The sequence below is a fragment of the Varroa jacobsoni genome, unplaced genomic scaffold (assembly GCF_002532875.2).
Source record: "Varroa jacobsoni isolate VJ856 unplaced genomic scaffold, vjacob_1.0 scaffold_445, whole genome shotgun sequence".
Lineage (NCBI taxonomy): Eukaryota > Metazoa > Arthropoda > Arachnida > Mesostigmata > Varroidae > Varroa > Varroa jacobsoni.
Window position 1 is genome coordinate 49,172 of NW_019213347.1, and position 18,184 is coordinate 67,355.

Here is an 18,184-nt window from a genome sequence, read left to right on the forward strand (position 1 = left end):
CGCGTGCCGGGTGCATTTTCAATAAAAATTCAACGGGCCGAAGGAGGATCTGTACCTGATCGTGCCCTGACGCTGATCTTTCCAAAGACTGTTTATCAATCATTTAGAACCATTATCTAAATTCGTAGAAAAAGGAGAGGTTGCCGTTGATAGCCCGCCCAAATTTGCCTTATTAGAGGCAATCAGTTCGATTAGCACGGTACAGTAATTCGGTGTCTGGAGCAAGCGATGCTTCGTTATGGCGCTGACGTAATAGTTATGTACGGGGAAGTGCGTTGACATTTAAGCAGGTCAATGAATTCATGATCCTGCAAATAGGCATCCTTTAATCTTCACACAGCATCCGTAAAATAACAATCAGTGTGAGCGCCTTAAGAAAAAAAAAGTGGCAAGATAATTTTGAGCCAAATCGCAAAAATTGTCTAGGCTAGATCGTTTGAAGCTTCTCTTATTTTTTCAACAGTTATTCACGTGTAACAGCTTCCGGAGTCCAAAAACAAGTGTAGATGTCAATCGGATGAGCTCGGTTATAGATGGAGATCAGCTCATTATAGATGTGATGCTCGAAAGATGCATTGACGAATGTTAGATGTATGAGCTATAAACGCTAATTTTGTCATTTAACGTTATGGTTTAGTTTTCGTTAGCGCTAAATGTTGGCACGTAGACGACGATAATCAACGTCGTGACGATGAAAAATCATCGTAATAATGAATAATGCACTTAAAAACAACTACTATAATATTAATAGACTTGATGCTGAGGAGACAGAGATGTCAATGGTTTGACGGAAGAACGACAATAATAATAACATGAGAAATGAATAGTACTGGCAAAATTATGAACAATCGTGCTTCCTATGAGAATTGTAACGATAAAATTAACTATCGCAATTTGAGAGAAACAGTTAATGAGGACACCGACGAGCAGAATGGTCAGCTATGAGAACCTAATTAGAGCTAAAGTACGTCTATATATCATTGCCCAACTGCGTGCGTTGCTCTTATGTCCGTCTGACCGTGGAAGTGATATCATCGTAGGAAACACAAGCTCAAATCTCAATTATTGCCTGACCCTGTGTTTTTGCTTTATTTGCTATTTTGCCCTATTTATTTTTAAAGGAAGATTGTGATTTTTCCAGTGCCCAGCTCAGCTTCTATAGTCTTTCGCCTGCCACTCGTAAGTGTGCGTATCTTAAATGGTCGAAAAATTACTGGTGGTTAATGGTAATAGTTAAAGTTAAAGAAAATAATTTTATATATTAAAACAACTGTACTAAACTAAATATTTTCCGCGCTGGTCGACTACTTTCTGCCATTTTTCTGGTAAAACCGTAATTCTATTACTGTAGAACCCTGTGATTTTGGGACGAAAATTTGTGACAAGCGATTTCCGTACACGTTTATTGAAACTAAATGACCGACATTAAGGTAAGTCTGTTATAGGGCAAATACATTAAAATTTCATATTCGTTTCAGTTTTTGTCGGATAGCTAAATATGCATATGGTTTGGAACTGTCATGATGGGAAACGACGCCTTCTTGTTCACTGGTCTTAATCGATTTTTTTCAATGGCATGTTGTCATCTTCTTAGTCGTTAACAGCAGAAATCCAAATCGATCGTTTTGCCGAGCGGCAGCAACTCATAATGCACATTTTTTTTCTAATCCCACCAAACACAGCATCACATTATCTGACGTCAATTCGGGCTATTCCACAAACTGTAGAGCCTTCTCGCATTTTGGCGTTGATTTACTCCGCACATCACAGTCGTATCCGATCCACTTCGTGACCAACCGTGTTAGGTGTAACTCTATTTTTGTTTCTGTAGAGTTTCGCAAATTAAAATATGATGATGTACTCTGGTGTTGCTTTGTACGGCACCCAAATAGAAAGTCTTTTTATTGTGTTTATTTGTCTTTAAAAGACGTACCTTTTACCATCTTAACGATGTCATAAGTACTCAGATGTTAAACTTGCTCAACCTTGGCAATAATTATATCGTTATTTTTGTAATCAGCCGTCCACTGCGAGAAGCACGTTTCGCAGTTCAATTTCCAGAATGAAAGCAACATAAGGCCATTTCCTTCAATAAGGTATCCTGACCACTAACAGCACATTTTTTTAATGGGTTTTGGCAACATCTGTGCCTCTATCGTAACAACATTATCAACTGTAACATATTTTTGCACAGATATCACCTCTCTTCAAGGTGCTCTATCTTAAGTCTGAATAAAAGCACATCCATTATCGCCAAACCTCATCTTTCAGATCACGCCAAGGTCAACCTGATACAACTTATATTACCTAAAACAAGTAAGCCGTCTACCTAGAAAAATCGTCGATACCTTGTCGACAACCCGAAATTACAATGCGTTTTTTTACACAACGTGACCGATCTTTGAACCTCATTGACGACATCTATATGTATATAATTAATTGAGTCCGGCTTGATATATAATTACCGCCAGTTTCATTTATGTGCTAGTTGTTTTCATCAGTTGTCTTTTTTGCTTTTTTTCCTCTGAAGTAACGGAAATTCATCTCTTTATCAGCCTACATGTCAAAGGCTCGCTGCTGTATATTACTGTCGCATGTTCCAAGCTTCTTTTATTCAGCTTGATGTTTCTGGTTTGTGCATAGCCCCTTTGAGGTTAGCGGCTGACCTGAGATGATCCTGTGGAACATGCGGACACTTAATGAAGAAGTATGACACAGGAAGGTATTGATTTTAGTGTGTTCGAAATCCAACTAAAGAAGTAAAGTGACTTGCTCTTTTTATCGTATCATTCAGCTTGCTCTCATTTCTTTTCTGCTTTGTTTTATAAATCATTATTAGCAGATAGCTTGTTCGCTCATGGTGGATCGCGCAACATGTCAACAGTACACTATTCTCAATCCACTCTTTGATTTTTCTGTTTTTACATTGACCAATACAGATTTTACAAATAATTATTACAAACATTTAACCAATATTTACAGTCCGTTATTGTAAGACGTTTTACCCATAGCGGCGTATAGACAGAGCATGGTAAATAGTTCGTATGCTGTAGAGCCGCAGAGGATGACATTATCTGGCACCGCTCGTTGGTTTCGAGGCATTTCGGTGGCGTAACAATGCATAACGCTGGGTTGTTCGATACTTCGTGGAAGACGTGGGTTGACGTTAGGGTAGAATGTTCGTCGATAGCCTCACGAACGTATTTCGGTAGTCAATGCTGACCAGAACGGCAAGCTCACCAACTATAATGTGTCAGTCCCCAAAATTAACGAAGCTACAACTGAAACCTTTCGTAAATGTCACTTTTACTGGTTTACTAGAAACGTTTAACCAAGATATACGTAGGCAGCTCAACGTCAGTTCAATCGTTTGCTGTGTCAGCAGCTCCCGAGACTCACAATCGCACACCGAGTTAAAGGGTTATTTTACGTCACTGCCAGCTTAGAGAATGAAGGACCGTTGTCAAAGATCAAGTTGGTGCAAGCCAAGATCGATGTGAGAAATCGATGCACCGTAAGGGAGTCGAGGTGACACCTGGATATTCGTTAGAGGTGGATCCATGGAATTCTTTTTTAATGAAGAGTTCGAGTAATACAGGTGACGCGCTATTGTCTACTATTAAGTAAAGTAAGTGATAAGCACTGAAAATTATCTTGATGAAATGGGTGAAGAAGTACGTTAGCTCACCTTCTGCGTCTACTAGTCTACACGCTGATCGTAGGGGTGACATTTCCTATTGCACTCAAATGTTCGTTTACGTTAGTGTCCTATATCTCCTGTAAGACAATCATAAAAACTTCCCTCTTTATTTGATTTTCGCTTTCTGGGTTGGACCATAAGTTTTTCCTATCAATAACCTTAAGGTTTCACAATGCCGTGGCTGTGAGCACCAAAGTAGCTACTGTCGCTATCGTGTGGTAGTACTGGTAATTTTCAGTGTGCGTTGGATCCCTTATGCAAGACTTCTGAAACTCGCTATCGTCGTATCGGTGCCGCCAAGACCGGGCATCCCAAAAATGTCATCGATTCTAACACCAACATCGACACACGTCTTTTTCCTTTGCTTAGGTCGTGGACGTTTAACAGTAATCCAGCCAGTTGCCTATGACCTTCTTAGCGTCAGCTATTACTGCCTTGACACGATCCATGCCTCTAAGTCGTAAGCCTGTCGCGGTTTTGCCTTGTGTGCCATGATCATCAGTAGTTGCCGCAAGAATGAGTTTCTAGGTCCTTGCTTCAGTTATCATGATCGATCCTATCAAACGCCTGATATGCCGGGGATACAAACTTAATGATAACTCTTTTTTTTTTCTTTAGGTAAGGTGTTTTTCCTTCCCTTTCGTTTTGCTCCACAGCAACTTGTGCGGCCTTCCGCAAGGACCATACTTTATATTAGTTAAAAGTTCTTCCCGTTTTCACTTTAGGAGACCTTCCTTCTCGGCTGTTTTTATCTTTAGAAAGACTACTAATAAGTTTTATTGTCAGATATGGGTCTGCATAGCTTTTTCTTGCTTAAGGTCGCGGCAAGCTCGTAGGCAGCCTCTCCAAACGTTCTCTACGTCTACGAGATTTACTTCCCTTTGGATGCCTGAGCTCGCAATGTTGTTTTAGTAGTTCATACAAGGCTGCCAAATTTGGCGGGGGCCTCTAGTCATAATTCCCGTCTCATTGCTGTGCTAGTTTCTTACTCTCTTTGGTGTAATTTCTTGAAGGACAGGGCGATTACGTTCTAGGGGTGGAGCCTCCCTTAAGCATGTTGTATTTAATGCATCAGTGATTATTCACGTTTCCTTATTTAGCACCCTTAAGCGTTCAATCTCCAGAACAAGTGCAAACTCACAAATTATGAAGTAAACGTGAAGGATTCCTTGGTCACTGTAGAAGGTTTGTATTTCTTGATCGTTAGTTGTAGTCAGATTGTGTTCTGCCACCAAATCCTCGATTAGGGAGTCGCTAGTGTTCGTGGCGTAGGGATCTCAAGTTGCAGAAGCTTGGTCGAGGTCTCCTGAGAATACCAAAAAAAGGGATTCAGTATCTTAAACAAAGCCTTATAAATATTTCAGCAATTGTTCAAGCTCTCCATTGTGCGTTTTGAGCAGCTACAGCAGAAATGAAGCCTCCTTACCCTCTAATATTTCGACGCAAAAAAGCCCTTCTCGGTGGCATTTGCTCTTGTGAAAGCTGTTTTTGTTAGTATGTTTCTTCCATTCCTTTTTTCGGAATGCAATCTATATTAGATTCGCTTTTAAGCAGTAAGTCCATTTCTCCATTATTGTCACCTCCGTGAAATCGTCACAATTCACATGTGAGGCTGTCCAACAGTTATAGAATTTCGACGTTTCATTGCACTCACCTGTGACATCTTTTTCCCGTAATTACATCATTTGTACATTCCTTCGCTTTGTATCCGCTCTTTGGCGCTTGAGACGGCGAGGACCCACTCAACAACCAAATATGAGGTCCAACTGATGAAGAGGTAGCCAGCTTCTGTGAATTATTTCATTGCGTCGTCGCCTGAAAATCGTACTGTTATGGGAAGTCATCTGGTAGACCCCGTCATAAGTTTATCTAGAATAAGTTTACCCTTTATGCTTGGAATCCGGTCTCTCGTTCTAAATACGGCTTTTTTGGTGATACCCTTCCCTTGATTCTTAATCATTGCCTCCCTACGCATCTCAACTTGTACGATTGTCTTCCTGTAGTCGAAAGAGCTCAAGAGAACCCCTCGAGCGCTCTCCGAGCTTGCAACTGATGTAGCCATTGTTTAGTCCTAAAACGTTGATAACGACTCCGTTGTGCTGTGTCAAATCAGCTTCCTGCTCTAGTTTTTCGAGTATGTCTGTCTAAATGCATCCCGCGATTCTAAACTAGGATGGAGCTTCTTTGAAGGCTTTCTTTGCTTATTGCCAGCTTCCTATTACGTTTATTATTTATGACTATAAAAATAATTATTAGGCTCTGTCTAATAATATAGCTATGCATAACGAATAGTAATAGAATGTATATATTAGTTATTATGTAGCTAATATATACATTCATAAATATCCTTGATGCCGCTATCTTCGCCGTCGTTTATCAGATTACTGGGTATTTTCTTCGTGGATTTCGGGGCAATTTTCTTGGCCGTCCTGAGCATATGGTTGATCAGTTTTCATGCTTTCACTCTCGTGGCTTACTTTCAGAATCTGATAATCTAGAATAAAACCTAGTGTGAGTTTTCTCCTCTTCTCCCATCTTTATGTGGTTCTAAATTTAACATCGCTTGCTTTCACCGGTGAAACCGTAGAATTCGGTGGATATATTTTGAATGTTAGTGCGTTCGCGATGTCAGCATCTGTAAATTTTGTCCCAGCTGGGCATGTTCGCAAACATATTTCTAGATCATTTCATATTTAATAACAACTCTAGGTTTTTCTAGGAGTTCCCTGTATTAGTTAGTTTCTCGATTGTTTTTATCCTCGGGTCCTCTGCAATCGTCTTTGGGTTTGCACGCCGAAAATGTGAAAATTTACCATAGGTTCGCTTTTTGGATCGTTTTGTATACTCTTGTTCTTTTCTAAGAATCTGCGCTATTTTACCCGGCTATGAAAGGATTCGCTTTTTGATTAATCGGTCTGTGCGTATTTTTATGTAGTAGTCTGTCATTTGTTTAGGAATATGGTATACACATTCAGTTTATTGCTATAATGGCCAGTTTATTCTGTTTCCTTAGCCAGCTTTGTGTGCTGTGTGTAAGATAAAATCCAACGGTTCTAATGTACTATATGACGTATCAAATTTTTATTTTTTTGTTAAAATGAAAAGATAACCAGGATATGCCACTGTGTTTCGCCTGCTTAGCCGGAAATCGAAATCGGAACTGACTTTATAAGATTTGCGGCAGGTAACGAAGCTGTGAAGTAGGATTTTGACGATTTGACGATCCCAAATGATCCACAAGTAACGATGGAAGATTGATAAAATCACATAGATATAAAAAGAAGCAATTGTATAATAATGGTCTTGCATGAGAATGCAAATGTACACGATATTTGCCTAAGACTATTATAAATTTTATCTTTTCTTAAGAGAAGTACGAGCCCTTTACGAGCCATATTTTCGTATTCAGCGATCCGTGTTTATCGATGAAGTGAATGTCACTAGCTTTGTAACGATTTGTGGGCCTTCTGTTTACATGGTCTGGTTGCTGGTTTCCATCGCCAAAGAAGTGTACTTGTGTCCATTAAACGCCTTGCGACTCGGCATCTGTAACGGTTTAGCACCGGTAGGAAGCCAGTCGCAGAGGCAGCAGGTAACAAACTTCAGTACGTCGACGATGAAACGAACAGTGCTTTTCCAACTGCTGAAGCGATCGAATTTTATGATAATGGCGACTGAGACATTATAAACAAGTGTGAAAATTTCAAGGCTATCCATAATGCGTAACAACTTACAGGGCCAATCAGATTTACAAAACACAGCTAAGACGGCCTGAACTACCACGAGATATTATACTCGGGTTTATATACCGAAATTCCGCGCATGAATAGGTCAGTTATATTGCACGTTCCAGGAATATGATGCCAATCGTTTGCAAACAACGGCTTTTGCAGTTGAGTCGTGCGGTTGTAAGCAAAAGGCTTTCAGGAGTCCGCTTAGATTTTCCTGCACCAGTAGCAAATAGTCGTCAGATTCAAGATATGGGGAATGCGGTTTAACTTAATCAACGGCCTCTCAAGGATATGGGAGTATGCAGGCAGTCATCAGCTTCAAACCAGGCATAAACTTTTTTTGGAGAGGCGAGCTGCGATCTAAGTAGTAAACATTTGTAAATATTGTCGACTTAAGCTAATTGCAGGTAGGCCATGGCAACGTACGCAGCTTTGGAAGCCCCACCGTAGACATGGAAATGATAATCGTGATCTGATTGAAAATGAAAGCGCGGGAGAGAGTGTCATGTGGTCAGTCCACAAAAATCATTGAATACTATGAGGAGCGCATTTTTCTACCAGGCTGCCCACAATCATTGGCCGACGTAACATTACAATCAATTTCTTATGCATATGTTTTCCATTTGGCTAGCGGTATATGACTTGAACCAAACCATAAGACAATCTTGTTGGTGAATCTGAAGACTTTGTCCTCGGTGGCGAATCTGCGCCGAACGTGACCCGGATTACTTGAAAGCAGCAAACACAATTATCAGTTGCTCCTTACGACAAAAGAAATCACTTCATTATAGCAGCGTTTAAATATTTCGAAATTGCGAAGAAATTATTGATGTCTACAATTAAATAGCGTAGTGCAGTTTCTATTGTTTAGCAGTTCTGTAGTCAAATGTTGCTTCAGTACTGCGACAGAGTAAGAGCAGCCATTTTAAGACAGAGAATCTGCCTTAAAGCCGCAGTAGCGTCAATGGATAGTACAGATCAAGCAACTTGATTCTTAGATCCCTATTGCTTCTAATGATCAGAATCTTTCCACATTTATTGCCGACTTATACAACGAGGCAACAACCCAGTATATTAGGCGCACGCGCACAATGACATCCTGGCTGACTGAAATACAAATGAATTCAAATGACCAGTCTAGCTTCCTGTAGCATTACTGGTTACCAACTGAGAGGCTCGTTTATAAAAAAAGTTGCCAAAAGCAGTCCTCACTAATAATCGTGGTACCATTGACGCGTCACTGAAACTGTTAGGGCCACTCGACTATGGACCCCGCTGTTCGGCGGGCTAACGCATAGTGGTGCAAAATTTATAGTCTTCAAACACCTGACACTTTTTACGCTTTCGAAAGCAAGATTCAATTTTGTCAAAAGCAGACACGACACTTGCTTTACCAACCTATAATCTGTCTTCGCTTTTGGTAGGCGACTCTTTTCCACGATCCCTCTCTTTGAGTGCATGCTATTACCACGGTCAGTGTCGCCTGTGTGTGAAGGTTTGCTTTTTATTAGATCCGTCTGTCGTTGCTGCCGATAACCCTGTTGCGTCGCCAATCCGCGCTACTGATGTCGCTATAATGGCGATGAAGCGACGACGAGCGTAAACGCTGAGTCTGAAAAGCAAAAGTGGCATACGTGATGCTTAAGATTAACAAAAAGACTGCTTATCTGGTCAGCTTTAGTACCATCTATTTGCGAGGTCATCTGCACTATTGGGCTGTCTTTTCCGGCTGTCTTAACATTCAATTACCAAATTTCCGAGGACACTTTTACGCCATGTTCCTCGAAATTAGCTAGCGTATTTAGCTAGCGGAACACTTACCTCGGTTTTTGTCATCACCGAAGCTTGGACATCATTAAGCAATTGGTATAGCAGCTTGCTGCCACTATTGTCTCTACACACGATTGTCATACAAAAATTTTTTAGTCCACAACCATACACACAAATGGGCAAAAGGTCATATTTTAAAGTGCTCTTCCTGTGTGCAATAACTTTTTTATTAAGTACTACAAACTAATGCTAACAATTTGGCTACTGAGCATGTTGTGACTTCATTACGGAGCATATAGGAAATTTTGGTTTTATCAATGGCATCATTTGTAGCACTTAATGAAGGACAGAGATATACAATAATATGAGAGAGATTTAATTTTTCTAGACTATTTGGGTATCTGAGTAAAAAAACATACCAACATGCACCATTCGTCGCATTTTATTTTCTAAATCATCATTACCAGTAAATCATGCGCACTCCCGATGGGATGTAGAGCATGTCAAAAATGTATCATTCCCAGTATATTAATTAATTTTGCTATTCATATAACGACCAAAACAGATTTTGTAAATTATTATTGCAAGAGAATGAAAACCATTCATTCGACAAATGTCATTCAGCAAGATCAGATGAGCCCTGGTCTTATTCACTTTTTTTTAGCTCCGTATTGCTTTCACTTGTTACGCGCACATTTTTCAACTTCTTTTGAAGACTCCTTTCCAATTAAATTTGCGCTATCTTATGTGCTGGTGTGGAGAGCTGATCCCGTGTGGAAGTTATGAAAAGTCAATCCGCATGAAGCTTAATAGTCGCAACTAATATATTGTACCCGATTCAGATCGTCAACGAAATTCAATAAGTGTAAACAATTCTTATTTTACTTTTCTCTTGTCATTTTTGCCTTTGCGTCGTTGTCATGTTTACCTACTCCTGTAATCCGATATTTTTTAGATGATTCAGACAACTGATGGCATACCTATTCTGTTTCCTTCAAGTGTACAGTTTTAGCTACGTCGTTGGAGAAAAAGTGTGTGAACATTTTTGAGGAGGGCATTATACTTTTTCAGGCAGGGCAGCTAGACTGGGTGACAATACAATATTTTCTATGAGAAATTGATTATACATCTAGATTTCTCCTAACACTAAACATCTAAAAATACTGTCAAACAAGGTTTTTGTAGATTTGACTAGTAGCGCTGCGTGTTTATTAAAATCGAATTGGGCGGTCACTTGTACATTTACGCTTTGCGTTACAACAACAAAAATAATGTGACACAATCCATTTCATAACTAGAGGCCTAATATTTTAATACAACAGAGTTTTGGTTTGCAAAGAGCATCCGCAGTGTTTTCATAACACCTACGTACGATATCACGATATATAGACTGCGAGAACCTTGATTTACAATTGCATAATAAATCTTAAGGTTCTCAGCACACTTGAAGCATTTTGTAGTTTTCCGTGGATATTGGTTCATATTTATAATATAGCATATAACAGTAGAGAGGCACCAGCCCCATGCGGAACACTAGAAATAGCTGAGTAAGACTGACTTATATCATTATCGACTTGACTCAGCAGGAACAATTCGATTATAAGGAGTGAAACTACTCCACCGCAGGCGCTTTTCTGATCAAGATATATACATGAGAAAAATGTACGCGCATTTGTGTACAGTTGTGTCCAGGTGAAGCGGTATGTAGAGAACCGTACTCTACCGGATCAGGTATTCGTTACTTGTTATTTTGAAAACGTAAAAACAACCTATGGAACATCGAGATAGAGGACTATAAATCTCAATATTGGTCTTAAGTCCTTTCTTACAAACTGGGACGATTATAATTTGTCGAAGTAACCCACGTATCATGCCATCAGAATACGACTTTTTGGGAATCGATTTAGGAGCGCGACTATGAAGAAAGCCTACATCCTGTAAAAAAATTGGCAGGATAATATTGGGAATGTAATAATTTCGGCTTAACAAGTTAAAAATCGCTATTTCAAAAAAACAACGGCCATGTCTGGATTATCTAGAGGTTCATTCCTACATGTAGAAAGGGCTAAAAGGAAACACGTGACCGGTACAGATAGGAGAAATGTTCGGAAAGTAGAATTTCAATGTATGAATGATGGGTGCGTCCTAAGAATTCTAAAATCAAAAAAGATTTACCATCTGATAAACGGCCGTTAGTCAAGAAGATGCGGATACTTTGAAATTAAGCTCCTATTCGGTTAATACTTTTTTGCGACATGCATCAGTTTCCTGGATAGAGCATAGGAACATTTTTGGGTGAAGTGCATTCAGATTTCAATACACTTAGTTTTCAATTACACGAATACAACCGGTCGAGTCGGTAGATACGTGTAAAGCTCTTAACAAGGAAGGTATAGCATTTTATAAACCTGTATATTCCGTTCATGCTATCATAGTTCTAGACAATGAAGTCCAATTTGTGATATCAAGGTAAGTAGCTGTTCCCTTACAATCAATTTTCCTGTATCTGGTTTTTCATGTGAAAAAGCAGACGTTACCGACTCTCTCAGGATGTTAATAAGGATAGCTTTGTGATTTATTTCAATAGAAAAAAGCTGCAGGATGATTCTCTTAAATAGGTTTGGAACATATTATGGGGCATAAAGCCAAAAGTAGGTCTAGAATTGAGCCGGACCATTTTTACATAAACAACTTACCGCTAGGTGTTTCCTTGTGATGTGATATCATAGGATAGCTGTTGTCCAGTTGATGTCGGATAAAAAAATAATTAACAACTATCACATAAGCTCTACTATCACAGTAGTCTATTATAGTACATATATCTCAGAAGTTTGTACGAATATCCACATTTCCAAAGTTTTGCTATGTAATAGCAAAATAAGGTGTAGCTTGTTGTGGCTACCAACAAAGGTAACGTATTCATCAGAGACTGTATGGCTAGCTCTAACTGCGTTGAAATGGTATTTGCTAAAAATGCGAACTTTACCACCGCACGAAGAACAGTCATACCGGAACACATTGTGATCGCCATTTTTGATAACACTGTGTCGTGTGTGGACTAATCAGTAGGAGTCAGTAGGATCGAGCATTTCGAGTTTCTCGATGAAACAGCCGTTGAGGTAGAAAAACTTTACTTCCTCCTCTAGCTCGTGAGACCTGACAATTTAGGTCAAGCAGAACAGTACAGGCATTCACAAGAGAATCATTAGGTTGATTAGTGGTGTCATCACATTTGAGGTAGATCTTCTTCGTAAATGGTCGTCCCGCGTGTGGTTCGATGATGCTCCCTAAAACTAGGAAGTAGGGTCCATTATGAACTTTTCTCGCCACTGTAATTGATGATTCCTAAGTTTCAAATTGAGTGCGTAACTTGCATACTGAAAGCAAGGGTTTTAGTTTGGGCGTGACAACTCGATACAAAGTAATTGTAGCGCAATTTAGAGTGATTCTTGAAATAAAAACACATTTCTTGAAAATGCGGGCAATTGCGGGAACAAGAACGGTTCCATCAGTAGCCGTATCGTTCATTGCGTTTCGAGTCAGATTTGCACTCTGTCTCTCACTGCGTTTACATACCAACAGAGGAGACAAGGTTCCTAGTTTGTTAATAAACAAAAACAGCTGCGTACGTAAAGGCAATATCTGTAGAGACGAAAAAAGTATGCTAGCAATGGACGCTCTAAATGCAGGATCGACTTTATGTACGACCGTGAACTCGAATGCCAATTGATACTGTTTATTTAAAGAGAAATCGACTATATTGACTCACGCATCATGCAAATCCTTTTTGCAGTTTAGACCTAATTGTAAATAGAGTTGTCAGCTCCGCGATACGCCACGGTACAGGGACATAAAAGCCAGATGGGCTTTCTGCACTTCATATAAATAAGAATTTATACGTGATCCATGCGGATAATCAACGGCCTCCGGATGAATCGAGAAATCCAATAGCTTTAGGTTTTGACTATCAATAGATTTTCTGAGGCACCGTTTGACTTACTTTACAATTTTTGTTTTGTGTAGTCAACCAATCAAAGTGAAAGAGGGGAATTATACTTAAATTAAGTGTAACTCAATGACTATCAATCGCCTAATGGGTCATAATCCAGTAATACAGAACGGCAAATGCCGAATGGTTAGTCCGTAAACTTAATATAGCTTCTCATGCAAACTAAACTGTCGTCGTCGACAAACAGCCTGAAAGCGTTGACTTCCGTACTCATAACAGACTTGAAGAAAAGAGTATCATATGTTCTCCCGAAATAGCAAGCCTAATCCAGCTTCAGGATACGCCATTTTGTAGAAGAAAGCTCCTACAAAATCGATAAAGGATTTTATAAGTGTGCTTAGGATTTAGTTTTTTTTAATTTCTCATATCCCATGTTTAGGAAACTCCAGAATCGGAAACCTATGAGACATTAAGGGCCTCAAGTCAACTACGGAGAGTTTAGTTTATGCGTGCGAACGCACTCAGCACCGTGTTATCCAATGGAAAATCATTTGGGATAGTTTTTTAGTAACTAGCAGAATTCGGGCCTTTGTCTCCTGTTCATTAAAGTGGGCCTCTGGTTTCAAAACAAGTAATTTCCTTTCAGCGCAAAACGAATCAGGCTTATCTTTCCAATCTGATGATCCAGCTAACCTATGTATCTGGATAAAAATATCTGTACAAAAGATCGGCCCACTTGCCGTTTCTCGGGCGATGCGTCCATTGAGCAGAGCCGTATGTTTCAATTTTTCCTAAGACGAGTTCTTGCAAAAATTTCCAAGCATTATATACATATATTTATAATTAACAGCTTGGATTTGATTATTAGCTATTATCATATTGTGCACAGCCAGCTTACACATAATGAAGCTTTTTTAAAACCTCTTTATAAAAGGAACCTAACCTTATAACCTTATTGTACACATGACATGACACAACAATGTTTTACAGATAGTGGAAGTTGATATAGCTGCTTATAACTGATCTTATTTGTATGATATTGATAAACGATCACCATGCTACATCAAAATTTATCCATTCAACTTATGTCTCGATCCCTTTTCCATCTTTGGTTCTTTATCCAGCCTGGGCGAGATACATCTAAATAAGCAATTTAATCATCTAATGACTCCTTCGACATCGAAGTCTAGCTGAATAGAACGTCGCGGTTGAACTCGTTTTGTGTCGTCTTAAACTATTCAGACTATTTGATATGATTATTTGATATGATTGATGAAGTTTGGTGGGTACTTCTAAGAAAGGTTTTTTTTCGCTTTGAATGCCTACATCATGTATTGATAGATCTTCTATGCGTCACGCGAGCGATGTACTGTATTTCAATAGGCCAGCAGATCTTAACTATTATGTATCTTATTGTTCACAATGCATTTTATTTTGTATTGCTTTTCAGTTTTAGTTACTTTACCTCAGAGATTTACAAACTGGCCATTATGGGTGCTGCGATCATGATTAGATCACGAATCATTATATATAGCAGCGCCGGTTTGGGGAGTAGTCTGTGTTGAGTCATACGGTGAAGACCCTCTGTTGAGTGACTATTTTTACAGACGGAGAGTGAAACGTTCGCCTCTGGTAACTAGCAAGTTTTCCAGTGGCTGGAAGCAAGGGTTGATTATGTTTTGTAAGTGTTCTAACAGCCTAATTGATCTGTGGTTCTGTAAGATATGTCCCCGCTTGAACCATAAAGAAGTACCCCGAATAATTGAGTCGACCAGATGTAAACTGTGTTGGGTGTAACCAAGTCAAAAGTGTCAAAATCCAACGAACTTATTTAAGATCGGTTAATGAATCACTGTGATATCACTGTGAAAAATTTGCAAAAAAAAAAAGCAAAAATTTTGTTATTGGGATTTCATTAGACTGCTCGTCACAATTAACGCTTAAAAGCATAGAGAAGCATTTGGTGTAGCCGACTGCCAGCAAATTGTACTCGCAAGCTAAAGAAAATCGGTGAGTCAATCAATAACGATATTTAACGCCAGAAAATGTATGTTTTCAAGTTAAATAACCTAAGCCATTTTATTTGGGCTCTAGAATAACAACTAAGACCTCTTAACCACGACGATTTGAAGCGCAAATCGAAAAATTAAATATATATGCGGTCCGACGAAACGCTAACTGATAAAGCGGGCCAGCCAATAGTCGGCATGGAGCATATGTAGAGTACGCAAATAATACCAACGGTATTCAAGCAGTATTAGCAACATTTCTCCAGTGTCATTCTAGAAAAGGGCTATAAATTGACTCAGGTCTTTAAATTACCCTAAAATGGTAGGGCACAACAAGCGGCCTTCGCAGACCCAGGGGCCGATTCAATGGCAAGGTGCCTGCAAAAACTAGAGACCTCGCACAAGAATAGCGAAGGAGTGTGACGGTTGGTGACATCGAACCTTTTCATCGAACAATTTCCAAATGCTACTACATGGAAAAGTCGGGTGTCACAGACCGCCTAAAATCACCATTCACGAACACCTAACAATTATGGCCTGCCAGCACCTAACATTGCTGCTGATTTATTGTTAATAACTTTTGCACTACCAACACTAGTTCGTCTTGAAATAAGTGACTCGGCTCTACCAGCTAAACTTTTCACAAGCCGAAAAATTCTTAGACCAAGGCATCTTGGCAACATGGGGGAACGTTACTCTTGGAGACTTATGGCATATTACAAAGCTGAGCAGGTTAGCAGAACTCGATAGAAAGTACAAATTAGAAAGAGCTTTTTGGTTCCCAAAAAAAAGTCTATAGGAGCATGCCGTTTTTATTACTTGGCAAATATGTACTTGTTGAAACTGTTGTAGAATGCGTCCTGACCGAGTTGGTTTTCCAAAGAAAGAGATCTTGTTGTTGCCAGGTCAACGGATTTCTATTAACATTACGCTTAATTACGATAGGACACACTACAAATATGATGCATACCCCACTCTACTGCGAATAATACCAGTTAGCAAATCGATAGATCTTTCGCCAGAGGAACTAGCAGCATTTGCACAAACGACAACACACACAGAAATTCGGCATCACGCATTGAACTCATAGCGCTCACTTAACAGCAGCTCTGTATGCCAAATGTTTTACGTTCAATACCTCAGCTGATAGGCATTACTTCAGGCAGTTAGCTGAAATGAAGTGTGTCTATGCAAGCTTATGAATGCGGACCAATTCATGCGTCACTAACTTTAGTAGGCAACTGCTAAGACTGCACCATGACGGGGAATGCCCTATACCCTTGCGCCGGAAGACCAGTCGAGTTATGTGGTCACCACAGTGGCCACAGTTACAACGAAAGCAGCAATAACCATTATAACAGCAGCTGCTATGGGAATTCCCAGATGAGCAACAACGGTGACCGGCAGCAGAGCCAAGACTGCGTGGAGCTGGAGGAACCGCGAAGCAAAAAAGGAGGAACAGAGCTAGCAGCCGGTTCTTTTCAGATAACGATAGGAACTAGGTGTATAGCATTGTGATATCTGTAGGTAATAGACAATGTATTAATTAAGCAAAACGATCTATTAATTTATTACTTGTCTCTGGAGCACTAACATAAACCCCGTACACGCAAACTGGTATGCAATAGTTGCCAAGGCTCACATTGCGATTTATAAGAACTGATGGTGAGACAAGAGAAATTGTTATCAACGTTACATAACGAAGGAACATAGTAAGTCTTTTTTTATCTAATGGGTTGTGAGATAGATCGTACACAATACATATATGTATATCAGGTGAAGCATGAGATTCTTTGAAGTTTATCTAGCTATTAAAATTTCAGTCAGCTCTGAACTACTGTTTAGAGGCCAAGTAAACCATTTGCGACCATTTAAAAATCAATTAATACTACTGCAAGTATCCTCATTTTTCTACTGCTACAACTAATTTTATAATGGCTTAGAAGGTTTCGCTTGTTTCTAAAACCTTATTAACCAGACTAATACAAGATCGAACCGCAGCTATGGCATAAGCAATACGAGATGCAATAATACTCAACACAACATATTTTACTTCGAATTTAGACGAAGAATTCATAGAGAAAATATACAAACCAACCTAAAAACCCAGTCAAGGTACCAGTTGGTGATGACCGCCCGACCATTTTGGCAAGTTTATATTTATTTTGCTGGTGCAATAAAAAAATGTTTTTAATTCATGTAGATGCCTGTTTTAAGTAACTCGAGGTGTATCGGTACGATCAGTTGAGAAAATATTCTTAAGCTTTGGCAATCTCAGAACTATAGTAAGTGACAACGGATTGCAGTTCACTGTGCAAATGCCGATTGAACTATACCAATTAGAGCAAAACATATTAGAACTGCTCCATGTCACGCCCAACATGACGAATTGTCGATATACAATATTTAAAAGAGCCCACAAAAAGCTGCGACGAACAAGAGATCGAGATGGGGGCACGATGTTGTGGCGAAGCAACCCCAATTCCAACTGTTTATCGAACAGGGAATGAAGAACGATCTTGAATCTCTTGATATTCCACGGCAAAAAAATAAAGACTACCGAAACAACACTTTCACCTTCAGATCGTACCCAAAGTTATATGAAGAGAATTCATAATTGTCAAGACGTATTTTAGAGGGATACTAGAAAATGAGAAGATCCTAACTGGAGATCCAATTAGAAAAGGTAATGTATATAGTATAAGCAGACAATTCTGAATTCTTTGCATTAAGTTGAAGTGGAAAGCTAAACTTTTCTCAAATGCGATGTTCGGAAAACTACTGTCAACAGAAAATCAATTAACCCTGCCAAGGATCACTTCAGAAAAAGTTATACCATTTTGGATGACCAGAACCTATCGAATAGCACATTTTTTTCGTAAATCGCTTCCTTGAGGTCTGAAAGAAACTGCAAATAGCGGAATAATTAGCTGCGATAGGCGATAAGGCACTTTGAATGTCCCCTAATTTGCTTCAGTCATAACCAACAGGCAAAATATAAAATGATAAGTTTTTCCACTGAATC

General features: G+C 39.3%; 1 long non-coding RNA gene across 5 annotated transcripts in view; it reads right to left on the reverse strand.

Annotated features, from left to right (window-relative positions):
• Positions 1 to 1,062: 1,062 nt before the first annotated feature.
• The window catches only part of LOC111260485 (uncharacterized), a 39,883-nt gene continuing 22,761 nt past the window's right edge, over positions 1,063 to 18,184 (reverse strand). For 2 of the 5 annotated variants that reach the window (XR_015311086.1, XR_015311089.1), the window contains exons 3-6: positions 8,830 to 9,043; positions 8,085 to 8,159; positions 5,355 to 5,515; positions 1,063 to 5,006 (exon numbers count right to left, since the gene is read on the reverse strand). This is a non-coding gene — a long non-coding RNA (uncharacterized LOC111260485). The remainder of the gene's footprint in view (positions 5,007 to 5,354; positions 5,516 to 8,084; positions 8,160 to 8,829; positions 9,044 to 18,184) is intronic. The other 3 variants (XR_015311090.1, XR_015311087.1, XR_015311088.1) reach the window with 3 other exon arrangements.